The following is a 20,545-nucleotide window of genomic DNA, read 5'->3' as shown; positions in this document are numbered from 1 at the left end:
AAAGGTAAAATGCCCAGAAAAATATCTTAAAAAACAAAACATGTTTTAGTGTTGCAGATGTGCTTTGCATGTTGTTATGTAAAAATTGACTCTCTTCTGCTGATAAATTATAGTCTAAATCTACACCTTTAGCCTAACACTAGATAACTGTTACTGAAATAAACAGTAATTAAATATATCTTGTATGAATAAAGTTCACAAACAGGTTGTAGGTTTCGCACATAGACTGTATGGTTGTTCAGTGAACGCCCTGCCTCTGCTGCTTTATACATTTTTTTCCAGTAAGATATAAATTCCAGCAGGTGGTGCTACATGTCAATTTACTTACTCTGGGAGCAACACAGAACAGACAAATCACAAAACCCTTGACATTTCAAATACTTTTTTGAGAAGATACAATTGTGCTCCATTTTCTACTTTTCAAAAGATTATGAATATGAAGAAGATCTTGTGATGAATTCACTCCTGAAAATATTGCTCTTTAAGTACTTAATTTCGTATTACTTATTAAATCCACTTATTTAATTTTATTTATTTTGTGTACGTTCACCTATAAAAGTTTACACAACTCTCTGTTAAAATATTAATAATGCTATGGAGTTAGATTTGTGTCTTTATTACATGTGAGAAAATAAATGATATGAGAGAAAAAACTTGTTTGAGAAAAAAAATATTTGAGAGAAAAGGTTTTCACACTGATTGCAAAAAATAATAATATTTGAGACTAAAACAAGTTTTGAGAGAAAGTATTTTGTCATAGAATGTGAAAAAAATAATTTGAGATTTAAAAAATGATTTCCGAGAAAAAAACTCTCTCAAAAAACTTTTTTTTACTCTCAAATATTATTTTTTTGCTATCAGTGTGAAAACATTTTCTCTCAAAAAAAAATTGTTTCTCTCAAAACCTTTTTCTGGGCGGCATGGTGGTGTGGTGGTTAGCACTCTCGCCTCACAGCAGGAGGGTTGCCGGTTCGATTCCGGGCGTGGGAGCCCTTCTGTGCGGAGTTTGCATGTTCTCCCCGTGTCAGCGTGGGTTCTCTCCGGGCACTCCGGCTTCCTCCCACAGTCCAAAGACATGCAGATTGGGGACTAGGTTAATTGTTTGGGTAAGATGATGACACACACAACTCGATGGGTAACGTTATGCCAATGTGCTATTTAAGGCACTATAATGAGTGCCATTATAGTGCCTTAATTTATGTTATTTTGCTGTAACTGTAGCTAACGTAAAGTCTGTAGCCTATATTTGTGCTGCTCGCGTGTCAAATAGCTACGTTAACGTTAACGTAGCTATTTAAATAGCATGTTGGCATAACGTTAGCTAGCTAGATAACAATGATGAAAACATGGGGTTAACGTTACGTAGACATGCGCTGGTTAAAGTTAGTGTCAAAAACTCTGTATAGTTAATAACACAATCTCGGTAAAATAACGTTAGGTGAAAAAAGGGATTCATTATAGGAATGATTTTGATAACCATCTTGCTCAGCTAGCTACCCATCGAGTTGTGTGTCATCATCTTACCCAAACACTGGAGTCTCCGCTCCCAAATTACGCCGGTGAATCGACCAGGGTGGATGAATGATTCAGTTAAATTCGACTCCCAAGACGATCCTCACCCAGCTGTCAATTTGATTGAGACTGGCCAATAGGAACGTGGCCCCACCCATGACATTATTTTCGCAGCGAAAGCAAAATCCTGACATGAGAGTAAAGGCTTAGGTTTTGAGAGAGAGAAGAAAAATGTTTTGAGAGAAATAATGTGTTTTGAGAGAAAATGTTTTCACACTGATAGCAAAAAAAACCTATTTGAGAGTAAAAAAAAAGTTTTTTGAGAGAGAGTCTTTTTTTCTTGGAAAAAAAAATCTCGATTTTTTTATATTCTATGACAAAATACTTTCTCTCAAAACTTTTTTTAGTCTCAAATATTATTTTTTGCTATCAGTGTGAAAACTTTCTCTCATTTTTTTTCTCTCATATCATTTATTTTCTCACATGTAATAAAGACACAAATCTAACTCCATACAATTCAAAGAAAAGCAAAACTGAGCAAATATGCAGTTATCTCAATAATAGTTGCACATATTTCTTAAACAGGGTCATCATGATGTTGGAAATGCAGATCCCTTTGTGTAACACCTGTATGAGACAGCAGCTTCTGTTTCACAGGTGCTCATACATTTGTAATCTGACAAAGTTTTACAGAAGGTTAAGGTCAGTTTTATCATGGATATCTTACATTTGTACATATACATTTGTACATATACATATCTTACATCTGTAAAATATTTACAATGTGGAGAAAAGCAAAACTAAGTAAAAATGTAGTTATCTCAATACTTATATTTCTTCAACATGGTGATCATGGTGGTGGAAATGGAAATCCCTTTGTGTAACACCTGTATGCAACAGGGCACGTGTTATCTTCAGCAGCTTCTGTTTCACAATTGCACATTTGTAATCTGTCATTCAAGTTTTATCAGGAGGTCAAGGTCAGTTTTATAAAACCCTGTAATTACAGCTTAAAGGTGAGTACAAATAATATCTCTGTTTTACACATACCTGCTTAATATAGCCTTTATTTGACCAAATGATCACATTTTATACTGCTATATACTGCTCTCGTCTTTAGACGACATTAGACACCAATGTCTTTTATCCTCTCACAGGTTGTAAGCGATACCCCACATCCTAACATTACAACATTACTCTTACATCTGTAACATGCAGTAGGCACTTGTGACAATTGAATTATTTAAAGAACAAAAAGATGTTCCTTTACATGTGGAAATTCATTTAACTTCTCACTGCCAATACAAACAAAACTTGCAGAAAAGAATGGCCAATTGTTGATGAAATGCAGTTTACAACTGAGTCACACTGGGTGTCAGAAAGACATGACATCACATGATGTTTCGACTCTTAATGCGAATTCCATTCCATTCAGCCATGGTTACTCTGTTTATCTGACTATGTCAACAGCTAGATAAAAAGATGTTAAAATGTGGGCTGTTTGCAGACATGTTTGTAAAAATACCTATGATTAATTATGTTTTATTCAGAAAACCATGTACTTGGTCTGCTGTTGATACACAGGGAAAGCATTGCCTTGTGTTACTTCTCTTTTCTTGAAAAAATTCAGTTTCCTGCTTAACTAGAATGGTACTGAGCTGTCAATTCCAGGAATGCTGAAACCGATCCCACAAGGAAGGGAGGAGCAAAAGTCTGTTAAACTTGCAGGATGTGGACCTTAACTCCAAATCTCTGTTTAGCTATCAGAGGAATCAGTCATGGGACCGCTGCTACCGATCCTTCTTGGCTTTCTTGCCGCTCTGATTGGAGGGCTGTATGTTCTCGGGGTGTTTCGACAGCGGCGACCAGGAGAACCCCCTTTGGATAAGGGGCTGATACCCTGGCTGGGTCATGTCTTAGAGTTTCGCAGGAACACGTTCAGGTTCCTACAGAGGATGAAGCAAAAGCATGGTGATGTGTTTACAGTACAGCTGGGAGGGTTTTATGTTACATTTCTGCAGGACCCTCTATCGTTTGGGGCACTTGTTAAGGAGAGTCGAGAAAAACTGGACTTTATTGAGTTTGCTCAGCATTTGGTGCGCAGGGTGTTTGGTTACCCGCCTACAGAAAATGATCACCAGATTCTCCAGATGTCCAGCAACAAGCACCTCAAGGGGGATGGCCTGGAAGTAATGACACAAGCCATGATGAAGAACTTGCAGAACCTGATGTTGCACAACATTGGCTCAGCTGCAGACCAAAGAACCTGGATGGAGGATGGACTGTTTATGTACAGCTACAATATTGTTTTTAGGGCTGGCTACCTATCTCTGTATGGCAATGAGCCACACAAGTCAGAGGGAAATGAAGAGAAAGCCAAAGAGAAAGACAGAGCAGAATCAGATGCCTTATTTCGTGAATTTCGTAAATATGACCAACTCTTTCCCAACCTGGCTTACGGGGTCCTGACACCAAGGGAAAGGTGGGAAGCAGAGAGACTAATGAGATCCTTCTGGAACACTCTGTCAGTGCAGAAAGTGAGGACCAAGGACAACATCAGTCGCTGGATTTGGGACATACAGCAGACCAAACAGGAGCTGGGTATGACTGAGTCAATGATAACCAGGTACATGTTTATACTTCTTTGGGCCTCTCAGGGCAACACAGGGCCTTCTGCATTCTGGCTGCTCCTCTTCCTCATGAAACACCCAGAAGCCATGACAGCAGTGAAGGAAGAGGTAGACAATGTTCTGAAGGAATTTGGTCAACAAGTCAAACGTGATGGTCCTCTAATTAACCTGACGCGTGAGATGCTGATGAAAACACCCATCCTGGACAGTGCTGTGGAAGAGACCCTCCGACTCACTGCTGCACCCCTGCTCACCAGAGCAGTGCTTCAGGATATGACTGTCAAGATGGCTGATGGGCGTGAGTACTTCATTCGCAAGGGTGACAGAATGGCAGTCTTTCCTTACATTGCTCACATTGACCCAGAGATCCACCCTGACCCACATTCATTCAAATATGACCGCTTCCTCAATCCAAATGGGAGCAAGAAAACTGATTTTTACAAAGCAGGGAAGAAGATGAAGTATTACAGCATGCCCTGGGGTGCTGGGGTCTCCATGTGTCCTGGGCGTTTCTTTGCCACCAATGAGCTCAAACAGTTTGCTTTCCTCATGCTGGTTTATTTTGAGTTTGAGCTGAAGAATCCTGATGAGAAGATACCTGAGATTGACTACAGGCGATGGGGCTTTGGATCGATGCAACCCGACAGAGACGTCCAGTTCCGATACAGACTCAGATAATAAACCAATCAATCATTCTGATAACATTTTCCTTGAATTTGATCATCTCTGTGAGTATTCTTTTAAAAGTTATGTATGAAACATGAGATTAAGCTTATTTTTATTTTTCATACCAACATCATTAATGTGGCTTCAGAACTTAATGTTTCTATATTTTTGGGTGGAACTATATTGTCAGCAATATTCTAAATAAGGACTACAGATCGATTCCCTTTAAGTTTACTATACACAAAGGCACTGATGTTTTCCATATCTTAGTTTATATTAGATATCTCTGTCTCTGTTTCTGTTTGTAAACCATGAATTAATCTTTGTAAAATAAACAAATACTGATGGTTTAAGAGAATATTGTGATTGTTTCTGTACACAACTGTTTCCAGTATGTTATATGGTAAATAATATATCTAAACATGCTTAAGCTTACAAATTAGTATAGGTTTCACATATAGATTGTATGGTTTATATACATTCCAGCTGGTGGTGCCACATGTCCATTCCGGTGGTCTAGAGCAACAGACTTTGGAAATCTGATGACCCCTACCATTGATGTTCAGATACATTTTGTGAAGATATTGTTGCTTGTTTTAATACTTTACAAAAGATCATTACAAAAAAGATGAAGCAGTGAATTCAGTATAGTAAATATTCCTCTAAAAAGCACTTTATTTCATATTTCTTCTTAAATCAATAGATGTCATGTTTAGATTGAATAAAAAGTATCTATTTTGTGTACATTTAGTTGTGAATTTTTACACAACTCTTAGTACGTGAAAGGTTTACGAACTGGAGAAGAGCAAAATACAGCAAAGATACAATTATCTCATTAATACCTCACATGCATTTCTGTAACATGGTCATCATGATGGTGGCAATTGTGTAACATCTGTATCAGACAGGGCAGTTTCTGCTTGCGCATACATTTGTTATCTGTCAGTCAAGTTTTACTAGAGGCTTAAGATCAGTTTAATCATGGACATCTTACATTTTGTACCATAAAACCTTGTAATTTTAGCTTTTTAATGTGAGTATAGGACAATGGATCTGTTTGACATGTTAAATAAAGTCTTTATGTGACTGATAACATTTTATGAGGCCAAAGTCTAAGGATTTTTTGCGATGGAATTAAAAGCTGTCCAAGGTTTGTCAAGTAGCTATAATAAATAAGTGAGTGCCACATTTAATCAACATAATGAGCAGTTGTCAGGGTCAGAGTGAGGCAGAGTTCACAAGAGACGCCCATTTCTTTGCGCTCGTCAGCAAGCAGTTTTGTTATTTGCTCTGTCTGAATCACCCGTAGAGCTCTGTTTCTTGTCTGTGTGTGTGCGTGTGTGTGTGTGTGTGTGTGGTGCTGCTTGTCTCTCGCTCTCTGGTTAGACACATCTGACAAATATGTGGAAGCATGGGATGCATATTCTATCATTTATCATCATTAAAATGTCATATTTTCACTGAGCATTCAATTTTTTTGTTTTACAAAAGTTTTCTTTCTGCTGGCACTGCCCCCCCTCACAGATTGCAGGCATTACCTCCATTATTACTCTGACATCTGTAACATGCAGTGGGTACTTGTGACAATTACTTGAAGATCCAGTATTTTGGATTAAGTGGCATTTAGGAGTAAGTTATCAGAACACTACAAATTCACAACATCTCTCTCTCAGCGGGCAGCTGGGTCATCTTCTTGACCCCCCCTTCAGCTGGGGTAGGAGATCAGTATGGCAATCTCTGCCAAGGTTCAGTCAATTCATAAAGTCTCTTTTCTTTAAAAAGTGGACTAATGCTGGCTTTCAACATATTTGTGTGGGTGGGAATCCACAGTTAGCTGCAGTGTTTCTATGGTCAAGAGTCCCGCTGGACTGCCTCATTTGGCAGGTCAGGCCATTTTGTTCAGCAGAGTCCCGTACAGTTTCTCCTGAAGCCTTTCTTCTTTAATTAGTTGCTGGATTCAGTCCTTTTAGCCCATCACGTACGCAGCATAATATCTGGGCCCAGCATCCTCCTAGGAACAGTCAGAAACCAAGAACAAAAGGCAACAACAGTTCCAAGTCAGGTTACAGGAGAGCAAATGCACATGACTGTGACTTCTGGGCTCTTAGTAGTTCCAAAGGTGTCTCAGGCTTTGGGAGAGTTTTGGGTGGATACACCTTACAGGATGTGGCCGCATATGTGATGGCTCAAAGAGCCACAAACAGAACCAGCATGTAGTCAGGACACAAGAGGTGGAAGAGAGACAAGTACTTTGCTTTTAACTGAGCCTAAAGACTTCTGTCCAGGGGTCCAGTTTCACTGACTCCAAATGCTGACCTCTCCCCATCAGTGACACTCAGCAGTGTGGTTATTTTCCTTTTGCTAGAATTTTAGTTAAAAATTATCTACTTCACATATTTGATGCTTCCATATCTAGTTTATTTCCATCACCTGCAGAACAATACCAAACACTTGATACTGCTTGAGTGAAACTTGACTTGAGGTAAACATGGATTAAACAGTTACACATGAACACATGACGACCTCTGTCATTAGGGCAAATACCAATCATATCAAACCAAGACGTAAGCTTATGTATACCTTTGTGTACAGCAAATGAGTGAAATAATAAAATAAAATACATGTCAGATTCCTTATCAGTGTTTCGGTATAACAGGAATGTCTGTTCTCCCTCTCAGGGTGAGAGGAGGAGGGGTACAGTCTTGTAGTCAGCTCATGTTTCTCACAATCTCATATTACAGAAAAGAGGAACTTTATAAGGATTGTAAACTAGCTGATTAGCATTAACTAGCCATTTATTAGAAGTCAGAATTTGTTTGATTATAAAACATAGAGAAGAACACATTCAAAACAAAGATGTAAAACAATTCAAGGAGTAGAGTAGATATTTAAACTAGGAGGATTAGCAAAAATAACGGTGAAGTATGAGAACTAGTATACACACCAACAATTTAAATTGTTTCTTTGCATGAGTATTTTTACAGTATATCTTTAAAAGATTACTGCAGTCATAAGTGTCACCAAATTGACTGTCCCAGACATACCAAACCAAAATAAAGGAACTAGTGGCAACGAAGGCCCAATGTTGCGTCTCCTCACATAGTCTGTGTCTCAGCCAAAAAGTTGCACTGAACACACAGCAGAGACTACAGCAATGGACAGATGTCTGTGACCACACACGCTGCTCATGCAGGCAGGGCATTCCTCATGGAACTGCTGCTGTTAATCCTTGGCTTGCTTGCTAGAATGTTTGGTTTGCTGTAAATTTATGTGTGTGAATCACTCAATGAGGAAAGAGTCATTTCAATGGCTGGACACAAAAAATATGAATTCAACATTCATCAACTGTGTGAACTTTGAGTGAATGTTGAGTCATTTCAAAATATGTTGTCATGTTTCTTTCCCTAAACCTAACCAAATTAACCTTTCTTGCGAAACCTAACCTACGATACATAGCTTTACATTAAGTGTGTGACTTTACATTAGGTACGTAACTTTATGTTAAGTACGTAACTTAATTCATAGAGCACTAATATTGATATCCATTGTGTTAGGGCATGTGTTAGGGCATTAACGATTTTTTTCAGGTCGACTTATCTGTCAGTAAAGTCGAGTCGAGTTGACAAGTCATTTGATGACGTCATCATATTGACACGGCGGAGGAAAGTGAAGTATCTCCACACATGTGATGTGTGTCTGTCAAGGCCTGAACATACTCGGGCGGAACAGACTCTGCGGATGTTCGCAAGCCCTGTGCGCGCAAAGCTCAGATTTTACGACTGCGCGGACTCTGCTCCGTGCACCAGTGACTGCTCGGCATGTATTTTTCACATCGTGGGGATTTTTCACGGACATTTTTACAGGAAACTACAAGGCGGAAGTGCGTTTGACTATGAAAGCCCGAATGACTGCGGACATTCCTTGTGGAGTCTGCTCCGCTTATAGTACGCCGTCAAGGATAAAGTATCAGCGTAATCAGAGGCAACGATTGCATTCCGTACACAAGCACACACAGAGAGAGAGAGAGAGAGAGGGGGAAAAAACACACGATTTGTCGACTGCTCACGGGGGGTGTCGACTTGTGCCACTGACGTCGACACGTCGACAAATCGACTTTTCTGTTAATGCCCTACGTTGTGTATGCATTTTCATAAGATATCATGCAAATCTTTGTATGAGAAAGCACTACTATCAGGGTTGGCCGGTGAGTTTCAAAATCTACTAGTCACTCAATAGATTACCATCATATATTTATTTATTTTTGGCTGGTTTTTGGAGGAAAATCTAGCAGCCACTTACAAATTTTATCAGCATGTGGCTATATTTTGAACAGTTTAACATGAATATAACTTCCTCTCCCTTCTGCTTGTAAATCACACATCAGGCAACATTTGACACATAATTAAGTGATCTTTGTACTATTAAATATTTTTGGTTTGATAAAATAGTTAACATTTTGACTGCTTCTTTGCACAGCTGTTTTCCAGTATGATATAAATGCCAGCAGGTGATGCTACATGTCCAATGATATACTCTGGAGTGTCAGTTTGTAATGATTAATTTCAAGTTAAGCTAGATGTAAAACATCAGCTGAGTCAAAGATAAATAGCTTTAGATACAAACATTTTAAGTGTTGGAGACTACAGTGCTTTGTTAATATTTTACATGCATATCTGTTGTATAATCATGGTGGTTAGTTTTCATTGTTAAATCATTTGCTGAACAAAAGAACATGCTTGTGTTATCAGAAAGGACAGGTGTTATCTAGCATCTGTCTCATGTTTGTGTGATAATGTGGTGATGAAGACAGCAGTCTGTGTTTTTAGGTCATGTGCATGAATGGAACATCACTGGACTGGTTTTACTAGATGTCAAAGTTAGGTTTAAATCGAGAGCTCTTTATCCCATGACTGGTTTTGTTTTGGTTTTAAATGTTGCAGTAATAGTTGTCTGTTTTTAGATTTAGCCGAATGGAGCCAATTGCTGTTTAATTTACATTAATTTTGCGTCATGTTTTGATCAAAATGTAACAGTTTTTAAAATAGCATGTGTGACAAGCACTAAAGAGCTTGGATGAAAGCAAACACAAACTAGCAGGTAAACAGGTTTTGATAATGACAAAACTTACTTAAAAACAAAGCTGCCTTGTGGGCTGGTAGCTAATACATCTATTGGGACATGTACGTACAGTTACCCATTCCTTTTCCTGCTTATGTGTCAGTTCTCTCGCTGGACCCAGCTTCACTGTTTTTATGCAAGCATGTTACTTGCAGCCCACATGCAGATTAATAATCAGCCGCATACTCAAAAGTGCAAAGCACTGCACCCGTTGTCCACCAGCATACCAAACTACACCCACACTGCTACAGAATGTAAACGTGCACCATGGACTGTAAATAGACAGAGTTCTGGTGGTGGTTGAGCTTTATTGAAAATACAGTTTATACATTTTGAAAGATGTGGTTACTGAATGCATCTTCTGTCAGAGCAATGAAAAGTGATCCACAGTTAAAGGGATAGCGCACCAAAAAATGAAAATTCAGCCATTATCTACTCACCCTCATGCTGAGGAAGGCCCTGGTGAAGTTTTAGAGTCCTCACATCCCTTGTGGAGATCGGCGGGGGGAGCGGCTAGCACACCTAATGGCTGACGGTGCCCCAGACCAACGTCCAAGAACTCAAAATTGAAACCACAAAATATCTCCACCATGCTCATCCCTAGTGATCCAAGTGTGCTGAAGCCCCGACATGAAAAGTTGTTTAGAAAAACGTCATTTGAACTCTGTTTTTAGCCTCATTGTAGCCTGTAGCTCTGACTGCCTCTTTGTGCACCACGCACTGTCCCTTTAAGTCCACATTGACTCCTGTTATGCTAACTGTGTAAGAGTTTTGGAAAAAGTGAACTCAGTAGAGAAATGCATCTTATGTAGATGAGACTTAATATCACTTAATGCACCATTGTATTGGGAGTCATTTTTTCTGTCACAGTCTTTGCTTTGATTTTGAGACATATTTACTTCACAGTAACTATCTGTTGCCATATTATGGGAGCATATTTGCAAGGCTAAAGACAAACACAGATACATGAACACCTTTGGCACTATGGACAGCCTGACATAAAGGATACAGAAGAGGTTGGGGAGTATGAGACTAGATGGTTACAAATCATAAGTTCATATATATTTTTAAGTGCTTGAAGATCCAATCATCAACAAAGCATATGTCATGCAAGAGAGAGAATTAAATCAATTGTAATGTGGAAGCTATCATATTATCATATTATTAGCTATCATATGTGTTTACTGATTTGTGACATCAACTCCTGCTCTGTCCCTCTTTCAGCTCCTCCACCCTCCCCCCCCCGCCCTCTACCCACACCCACACCCACACACACACACACAAACTTGTGCGCACATCTGGTACTAATACATGCCATATGCTGTACTTCTACGTCATTTCCAGTGTCTGATAAACATGTTTAGCAGGTGTCCAATATCAGACTCTGTGCAAACAGCAAGAGAGCAAAATGGGACTAGATTGCAGTGCACAAGTTGAAGAAGCTGACAGGACTGCATTTCATTTAAGTTGTACCTTGTATGATTTCATGAGATCAATAATTATGATTTCGTGATAAATAATTGCTAAAAATGTCTCAGGTGTATTTTAGTAGTGTCTTAAAATACAGACATACAGTAAGTCTAGTGAAACCCAGCGAAACCAAAAACCTTGAGATAAGTCTGCAGTAAATACTACCTTTGCTACAATAATTACTACCTTTACCAAACTTATAAAGAGTATTGTCATGGGTTACAGCGAGCAGCAATCTCCAGAGCTGAAAAATGACGTCAGTGCAGAGGTGACTAAAACTGCAGGTCTTTGAACTGTCACTTGAGGCTGGCTCCAGAAGCAAGACAGTCCCCAAAGACCCCAATGTTATAATGCTCAGCTTTACAGCAGAAATAAACATGATTACAGCCTGGTACAAGAAATGGTTTTAATGGTTTTATATAACTCACTTGTTTACATCTTATTAGATTAAAAATTCAAGATGTTTATTGTCGTGTACACAGCAAATGTAAACGTGGTTACAGGCATTGAAATTCTTACTTTGCGCGTTACCCTAAAACAACTAAAATACACACTGACTAAACTAGAATAAATAAAAATGAATTTAAAAAAAAGAGCAAATATTATGTACAGTCAGATTTGTTGTGCAAATATTGTTTAATGTATTAAGACTTAAAGTTACAAATAATTAAAGGTGAGGTTACTTTCTTTGACAGGCTGTCTGCAAGGCGTGTTTGAGTCGCTCCTCCAAAGCTTCAGCCTGTCATCCAAATATGGTCACTTCAGGCTCCAAAAAAAACAAGATAGCGACAGCCTCAGTACCAAATTGGAGGCTACAAAACGGCAGTCTACATTATTATAAAATGTGTGTTTTATATCTTTCATGTCTATTTGCAGTAACAGTTCCACAAATGTCAAAAGGACATTTCAGTATACATACACACTTGTGCTTTGTCTTTTTTGTGCACTTTACACTTTTTTTGACAGCTCCATCAGCACTGTTTTTTAAAAAGTAAGCAGTTACTTTACTGCGTTACTCCCTGAGTAAAGTAACTCAATTACTTTAAAAGTACTTCCAACGTTACTCCCTGAGAAAAGTAACTCAAGCACTTTTAAAGTACTTTTGAGTATTCTACATTTCCTATTGGGCAATGGACCACAGGGCGCTAAGCCTCAATTTTTTTGTCTCCAAAATTAAAGTTATGGACCACTTGCCCTTCACTGAGGTGGTTGTGGAGGATACAGTAGCATGAATGTTTATGTATGGCACTTCAAATGTAGCTCCTGCCATCTGCTGACACTTTTAGGTGACTACAACAATATTTCGGCTGGCACATGAACAGATACAGTGAGTCAAATAATAAAAGTTAAAGTAATAAAAATAGGACAAGAATAACCCGATGACATCACACACGTTGTTAAAGATGACCGGGGATAATTGGTGATCGTATAGTGTGTCATGTCTGTCTGCCAAGTCACGGCACGAGTTTATGACTCCACAATCGTGTAATGTGACATAGTGACTTTCAGAATGGGCAGAAAAGTCGTGTAGTGTGTACCAGGTGTAATGCGAGTGCTGAGTCTGACCTGTCTGTCAGCAAGTCCTCCTCCACCTTTTTTTAGACTCCACCGTAGACAACGGCAGCATTTCTTCTACCACATAGCGAGCCACAAGCTTCGTGGCTTCTTTCCAACTGATAGGTTTAACGTTATTGCCATTATTAGAACCAAAAGACAGTCGTTGCTGTTTCGGAGCTGAAGGACCAGCATTCTAAGAGTAACGGAAGTAACTGATGGCCTGTAGAAAATGTACACAAGTATTTGATTATTTAAACAGCAAACTAACGCGTTAGGTTACTCGTTACTGCAAAAAGTAATCAAAGTACTCTAACACGTTAGAAAGTAATGCATTATACCCAACTCTGGTTTTGACCAGTCATGTTTTTCATGTTTTCTGAATTATATTAAAGAAAGTAGAAAGTATTTTTAATATTTCTAAAATACAAAATTACTTCACTGTAGAGCATCTTTTTTAAATTACATTTGATTTTTTTCTAACAATTACAGAATGTTCAAAAGTAGTCGAAATATATATTTCAAATAATAGTAACATAAATACTGCCCATCTCTGATCACTGTTTTGCAAGGAGGATCCATATCGACGGATAATAAGCTTTTTCTTGTTTCAAACTATCATTATTATATCGGCCTGTAAAACTCCAGTATTGGTTGCCTTGTAGCCTGGGGTATGTTTAGAGACAACTTTTCTTTGAGGTAATAATAATGATAAGATAGCTATGAGTAAAGGTCTGGTTTATAACTGTTGGAAGCACGCATGTGCACAGATAGTGCCCAGGTGGTGCTCAGGCACCTGCCCTTTTGCCCTCTCACTAGATAAATGCCCACATTTCCTCTCTGTTTCCTTTCTAATTAAACATTTTATATACATCCAAAACCATTTAAACCTCACTGCACAACATGGCCTCTCATTTATACACAGTAAAACGTGTGCTGACTCAGCAGAGATAACATGAAAAAAGACAAGTTAATCCACAGAAGAATAAATATTTGAAAGCAGTACAGAATGTCTGAGAGTGTTACTGCAGTCTATTCTATTCTGTTCTATTCTATTTTTATTTTTATTTGTCACCTGCAACCTGGATTTTATTTTCCTTTACATAAATCAAGACATTTCTATCATAAATTGATGCAGACAAATTTACCAGAACGCCGGAATATGAAGTATTTGAGGCTCAAAATTCCCGAGACGGGGAGACCCCCTACTTAATATGTGTCCCTTGCAATGTTTATATGTAAGGAAACTGTGTTACTGCATATAACTTTATTTGTCAAATCATTAATTGTGAGGGAGGTGCCCCCCCCCCCTTTTTTTTTTCTGTTTGAGTACCTGCCCCCAGAAATGTCTGTGCTCGAGACTGCATGCAGACATGTTGTGAATAAAGACAACATCTCCACCTAGTGGTGAATCTGTCAGTGTGGTGAGATGTATCTGTTCAGTTTACAAACTTACTGTAAAGATGTTAAGTAGAAAGCAAAACTAAAGGAGGTATCAAAATTCATCACTCAATAGTCTTTATCTTGAACACGATTGGAACAATCAGTCAAGTATTTTGTGTGCACATTTCTGACTGTGTGCTCAAGGACCTCTTGTGGCTGCAGTGATTCACAATTGTTGAAAAATCTGTTTTATAAACTATTATCACTGACTGCTGAGTCCTCACTCGTGTTGGTAGGGGCTGTAGCTAAAAACAGCAAGCCTTGTAGGCTTGGTCTGATGCAGGCCACATTTCAGCCTTCGTCATGGCAGAAAAACTGACATCCATAGAAAAGTTTGGTCTCACTATACTCCATACCCGCTATGTTATAATCCACTAAAGTTAGGCATCACATGAGATGTATCACTGTTTTCTTTACCACTATTTTGACTATAAGTGAGCGGAAAGGGACAGTACCATTGCGCACAGCTGTGGCATTTTCCGGCTGCCGTGGCTCTCAAGAACGCCTTGAGGTAATTTCTTCAAATTTGGCACAAACATCCACTTGGACCCAACAATGAACTGATTAAATTTTGGTCATCAAAGGTCAAGGTCACCATTACCTAGTCTGACTGATTCTTATGGACGCAATATCTGAAGTACACCTTGGGGGAAATATTTCTAAGTTGGCACAAATGTACAATTTGACTCAAGGACAAACTGATTTAGATTTTGGTGGTCAAAGGTCATGATCACAGTGACATCACAAAAGATGTTTTGAGCTATAACTGAAGAATTCATATGCTTATTATGACAACATTAAACATGAATATCTGCAAAGATAAAATGATGAAGTGATGGCTTTTTATATCCAAAAGGTCACCTTCACTGTGGCATCATAATATTCTGCAAAAACCTTTTCAAGCCATTACTCAGCGGCCTAACTCAGGAACAGAAGGGGAGACATTTGGTCAAATACTGAATTGGTGACTCTAGTGTTTGGTGGCCACCTTGAAACCTTGAAACTGTGCTGATTGTATAGAGTTTCTGTGCTGCCGGGGGGGAAGGTGTGTGTGAAGCGTCCATGTTTTAACAGACATGGATGTAAACTGTAAGTGCAACTTGACTGGTGCGTGGAGGCATACAACTACGAGGCAGTAATACTGTTTGGGCTCACAGGAGAGCACGATCTGCTCTGTGCAACACGCTCCACTGAGATCTGCACTCTACTGAGTGCACTTCTCTATTTAAGCATGTTTTAGTGTTGCAGATGTGCTTCGAATGTTACGTAAAAATGGTCACTTTTACTTTCAATATAAAGTATACTCTCTCCTGCTGATAAATCTAAATCTACACCTTTAACCTTTAACTCCAAACAAACAGTAATTAAATATATCTTGTATGAATAAAGTTCACAAACAGGTTGTAGGTTTCACACATAGATTGTATGGTTGCCCAGTGAACATCCTGCTACACGTCCATTTACTTAGTCTGGGAGCAAGACAGAACAGACACACAGAACTATAATGTCCTGCCATCTCCGAGGAACCTCAGCCAATGGTAGGGCAAAGACCCTACATGCTCCCTCTGCCCATCTGCCAAGGCCCTCCAAGTCCTCTCTGGCACAGCCAAACAGGCAAGCTGGTGGCTATAGATTAAAAGGAAAGGCACCACTTGGGCCCCGAAATACCACCAACAACAGGGATAGAGGGAGTAAAAGCCGAGAGGGGGGTGCACTTTGGACGCCAGGCATTGTTGATGAGCCCTCTGGAGGTATTGTGGGCCTAGCATCAAAACACCAGAGTACCCGCCTGATGACCCTAAGGAAGCATTTGCTCTCCCTAAACTCTATTTTGGTGTCTGAAATATAGTTGGATGACTTTCCAGTCATTTGTGACATTTCACCATTTAGGAAACAACAAAAGAAAGTCTCATCTGTTTATTTTTAAATTTTCTTAAATTTAAGTTTTCTTTCTGCTGCCGCTGGCCCCCTTGCAGATTGTCAGCAGTCCCCCAGTATCCCAACATTATTCTGACATCTTTAACATTAGGCACTTGTGACAAATAAATTATTTAAAGTACAAAAAAAGTTCCTTTAGGTGTGGAATTCATTTTACTTTTCTCTGCCAAAATTAGAATATTTGGTTTTCAAAGTATAAATAACTGAACACAGTTTAGAACAGCATTTTCCAGCACTTACCAAAAAACAAAACTAAAGTGGAAAAAATAATGGCCTTTTGTTAGATAATTGCAATTTACAATTCAGTCACACTGGGTGTGGTTTCCTAATCAGAAATTTCACATGTTCACCTCTGTATACAGTTCCATTCAGCCATGGTTACTCTGTTTATCTGACTATGTCAACAGCTACTCGGTAAAAAGATGTTTGCAGACATGTTTGTAAAAATACCCATCATGTCCCATACAGAAAAGCATGTGCTTGATCTGTTGTTGTTAGACAGGGAAAGTGTTGCAGGATGTGGACCTTAACTCCAAATCTCTGTTTAGCTATCAGAGGAATCAGTCATGGGACCGCTGCTACCGATCCTTCTTGGCTTTCTTGCCGCTCTGATTGGAGGGCTGTACGTTCTTGGGGTGTTTCGACAGCGGCGACCAGGAGAACCCCCTTTGGATAAGGGGCTGATCCCCTGGCTGGGTCATGTCTTAGAGTTTCGCAGGAACACGTTCAGGTTCCTACAGAGAATGAAGCAAAAGCATGGTGATGTGTTTACAGTACAGCTGGGAGGGTTTTATGTTACGTTTCTGCAGGACCCTCTATCGTTTGGGGCACTTGTTAAGGAGAGTCGAGAAAAACTGGACTTTGCTAAGCTGAGTTTGCTAAGCATTTGGTGCGCAGGGTGTTTGGTTACCCACCTACAGAAAATGATCACCAGATTCTCCAGATGTCCAGCAACAAGCACCTCAAGGGGGATGGCCTGGAAGTAATGACACAAGCCATGATGAAGAATTTGCAGAACCTGATGTTGTACAACATCGGCTCAGCTGCAGACCAAAGAACTTGGATGGAGGATGGACTGTTTATGTACAGCTACAATATTGTTTTTAGGGCTTTACCTATCTCTGTATGGCAATGAGCCACACAAGTCAGAAGGAAATGAAGAGAAAGCCAAAGAGAAAGACAGAGCAGAATCAGATGCCTTATTTCGCGAGTTTCGTAAATATGATCAACTCTTTCCCAACCTGGCTTACGGGGTCCTGACACCAAGGGAAAGACTGGAAGTGAAGAGGCTACTGAGATCCTTCTGGAACACTCTGTCAGTGCAGAAAGTGAGGACCAAGGACAACATCAGTCGCTGGATTTGGGACATACAGCAGACCAAACAGGAGCTGGGTATGACTGAGTCAATGATAACCAGGTACATGTTTGTACTTCTTTGGGCCTCTCAGGGCAACACAGGGCCCTCTGCATTCTGGCTGCTCCTCTTCCTCATGAAACACCCAGAAGCCATGACAGCAGTGAAGGAAGAGGTAGATAATGTTCTGAAGGAATTTGGTCAACAAGTCAAACGTGATGGTCCTCTAATTAACCTGACGCGTGAGATGCTGATGAAAACACCAATCCTGGACAGTGCTGTGGAAGAGACCCTCCGACTCACTGCTGCACCCCTGCTCACCAGAGCAGTGCTTCAGGATATGACTGTCAAGATGGCAGATGGGCGTGAGTACTTCATTCGCAAGGGTGACAGAATGGCAGTCTTTCCTTACATTGCTCACATTGACCCAGAGATCCACCCTGACCCACATTCATTCAAATATGACCGCTTCCTCAATCCAGATGGGAGCAAGAAAACTGATTTTTACAAAGCAGGGAAGAAGATGAAGTATTACAGCATGCCCTGGGGTGCTGGGGTCTCCATGTGTCCTGGGCGTTTCTTTGCCACCAATGAGCTGAAACAGTTTGCTTTCCTCATGCTGGTTTATTTTGAGTTTGAGCTGAAGAATCCTGATGAGAAGATACCTGAGATTGACTACAGGCGATGGGGCTTTGGATCGATGCAGCCTGACAGAGACGTCCAGTTCCTATACAGACTCAGATATTAAACCAATTATTTTCATTTTTTTATAAAATATCCTTGATTTTGATCACCCCTGTAAGCGTTGATTTGAAAATTGTTTTTTAATCTTGAAATCAGTGGTTTTTTTGATAAGTTTTGTGTGATAAGCACATTCTGGATGTGGCTTCAAAACTTAGGGCCCTGTTCAGGTTATTCTGATGCATTGTACATACGTCCCTTGTCTAACTATTTTTTTTCCATGATTCCATTCAAAACCACATCAAAATGGTTCCTGTCGTTAGATTCTGCAATTATAAAATTCTACTCAAAGAACAAAACAGCAAAAATTAGCCTAAGCACCCTTCAGAAAAACAAATTGGAAGGGGGATTGGATACTCCTAACTTTACACATTACTATTTAGCTAACCAGCTACAATACCTATCCAAATGGTTATATCCTAACGAAGACTACAACTCCTGGCTCGAACTAGAACAGGCGGACTGCAACAACATAAAACTCTCTGACGTCTCTCCGTTTATCACCATTACACTCAAACGTCATAACTGTTTTAAGAACCCAATGATTGCTTCCACCTTGTCAGCCTGGTGGAAAACACTAGAAATCACAAAATCTCAAATAGAACCTTGCTTGCTCTCCAATTTGGCACAAACCGGATTCTGAAATTAACAAAAGACCTCTCCATTTTAGCACATGGGAGATGAAGGGAGTAACTCATCTCCACCACCTTTTCCAAGATAATATACTTATGACATACACAAACTTATTTCAAACTTTTGAAATAAGAAATGGAAATTTTCTACAATATTTACAATTGATAAAAACAATCAAGAAGAGAATCCCAGCGCCTCAGGACACTTTGCAGCCACCAGAATTTGCCAAACGTATTACAAAGCTTTCTCCGAGAAATAAAAAGAACCTTTCTAAAACTTATAAATTACTGTCAGAGACCAATTCTATACATTTACCAATTTTAAAATGGGAAAAGGAGCTGGGTGTATCACCGGACCCTGACTTCTGGACTCAGATATGCAAAAATACATTTAAGATGACAAGAAACACTAATATGGCGGCACGGTGGTGTGGTGGTTAGCACTCTCGCCTCACAGCAAGAGGGTTGCCGGTTCGATCCCGGGCGTGGGAGCCCTTCTGTGTGGAGTTTGCATGTTCTCCCCGTGTCAGCGTGGGTTCTCTCCGGGCACTCCGGCTTCCTCCCACAGTCCAAAGACATGCAGATTGGGGACTAGGTTAATTAGTGACTCTAAATTGTCCGTAGGTGTGAATGTGAGCGTGAATGGTTGTTTGTCTCTATGTGTCAGCCCTGCGATAGTCTGGCGACCTGTCCAGGGTGTACCCTGCCTCTCGCCCGATGTAGCTGGGATAGGCTCCAGCCCCCCCGCGACCCTCAAGAGGATGAAGCGGTTAGAAGATGAATGAATGAAGAAACACTAATATACAACTTACCCAATTTAAAGTACTCCACAGAACACACATCACCCAACAAAAGATGAATAGAATGGGCTTCAGTCAGTCTGACATATGCACTCAGTGTACTCAGAACACTGCAGACACCTACTTTCATGCCCTCTGGTTATGTTCACCCGTCCAGCACTTGTGGTCAACAGTCACTCAAAAACTCTTCTCCATTTTGGACTGCAGGATCCCATTATCTCCCAACCTGTGCTTAATTGGTGACCTGATGACAATTGACCTCCCAAACAGCCACTGCAATTCTCTTCTGCTAGCTCCCGCCATCGCCAAGAAAACAATCCTAGTCAATTGGAAAGATAAACAGACCCTCAACATAAACCATTGGCTGAATCTACTTGCAGAACATATTTCGTTGGAGAAAATATCTGCTGGCCACAAAAACCAACTAACATACTTTACAGAAAAATGGTCACCATTTATCCACTCACTAAACGTGTCTGTATAGTGCCACTCAGCCTGTGAGCATATGCCACCTGTACATACATGTATAAATATTACAACTCAAGAAAAACTGTTGTGTAATATGTAATGTGTTTCTGTTAATGATGTAACCCCTAATCCCCCTATCTCTCTCACCACAATATACCACAGCGGTTCATCAGAACCCCAGGCCTTAAGCATGTGTTAAGTGCATCCTCTCTCCCTTGA

The 20,545-nt window shown here is 39.8% G+C and overlaps 1 protein-coding gene and 1 pseudogene across 2 annotated transcripts in view; both read left to right on the top strand.

Moving 5' to 3' along the window:
* Positions 1 to 20,545, top strand: part of gjc2 (gap junction protein gamma 2) — a 62,198-nt gene that overhangs the window by 8,741 nt on the left and 32,912 nt on the right. The window lies entirely within an intron of this gene.
* Positions 3,225 to 18,635, top strand: LOC125901747 (7-alpha-hydroxycholest-4-en-3-one 12-alpha-hydroxylase-like; annotated as a pseudogene).

This window comes from Epinephelus fuscoguttatus, linkage group LG15 (assembly GCF_011397635.1).
Source record: "Epinephelus fuscoguttatus linkage group LG15, E.fuscoguttatus.final_Chr_v1".
In the NCBI taxonomy this organism is placed as follows: domain Eukaryota; kingdom Metazoa; phylum Chordata; class Actinopteri; order Perciformes; family Serranidae; genus Epinephelus; species Epinephelus fuscoguttatus.
Note: the sequence above shows the minus strand (reverse complement) of the source record. Positions and strands in the feature narration are given on the sequence as shown.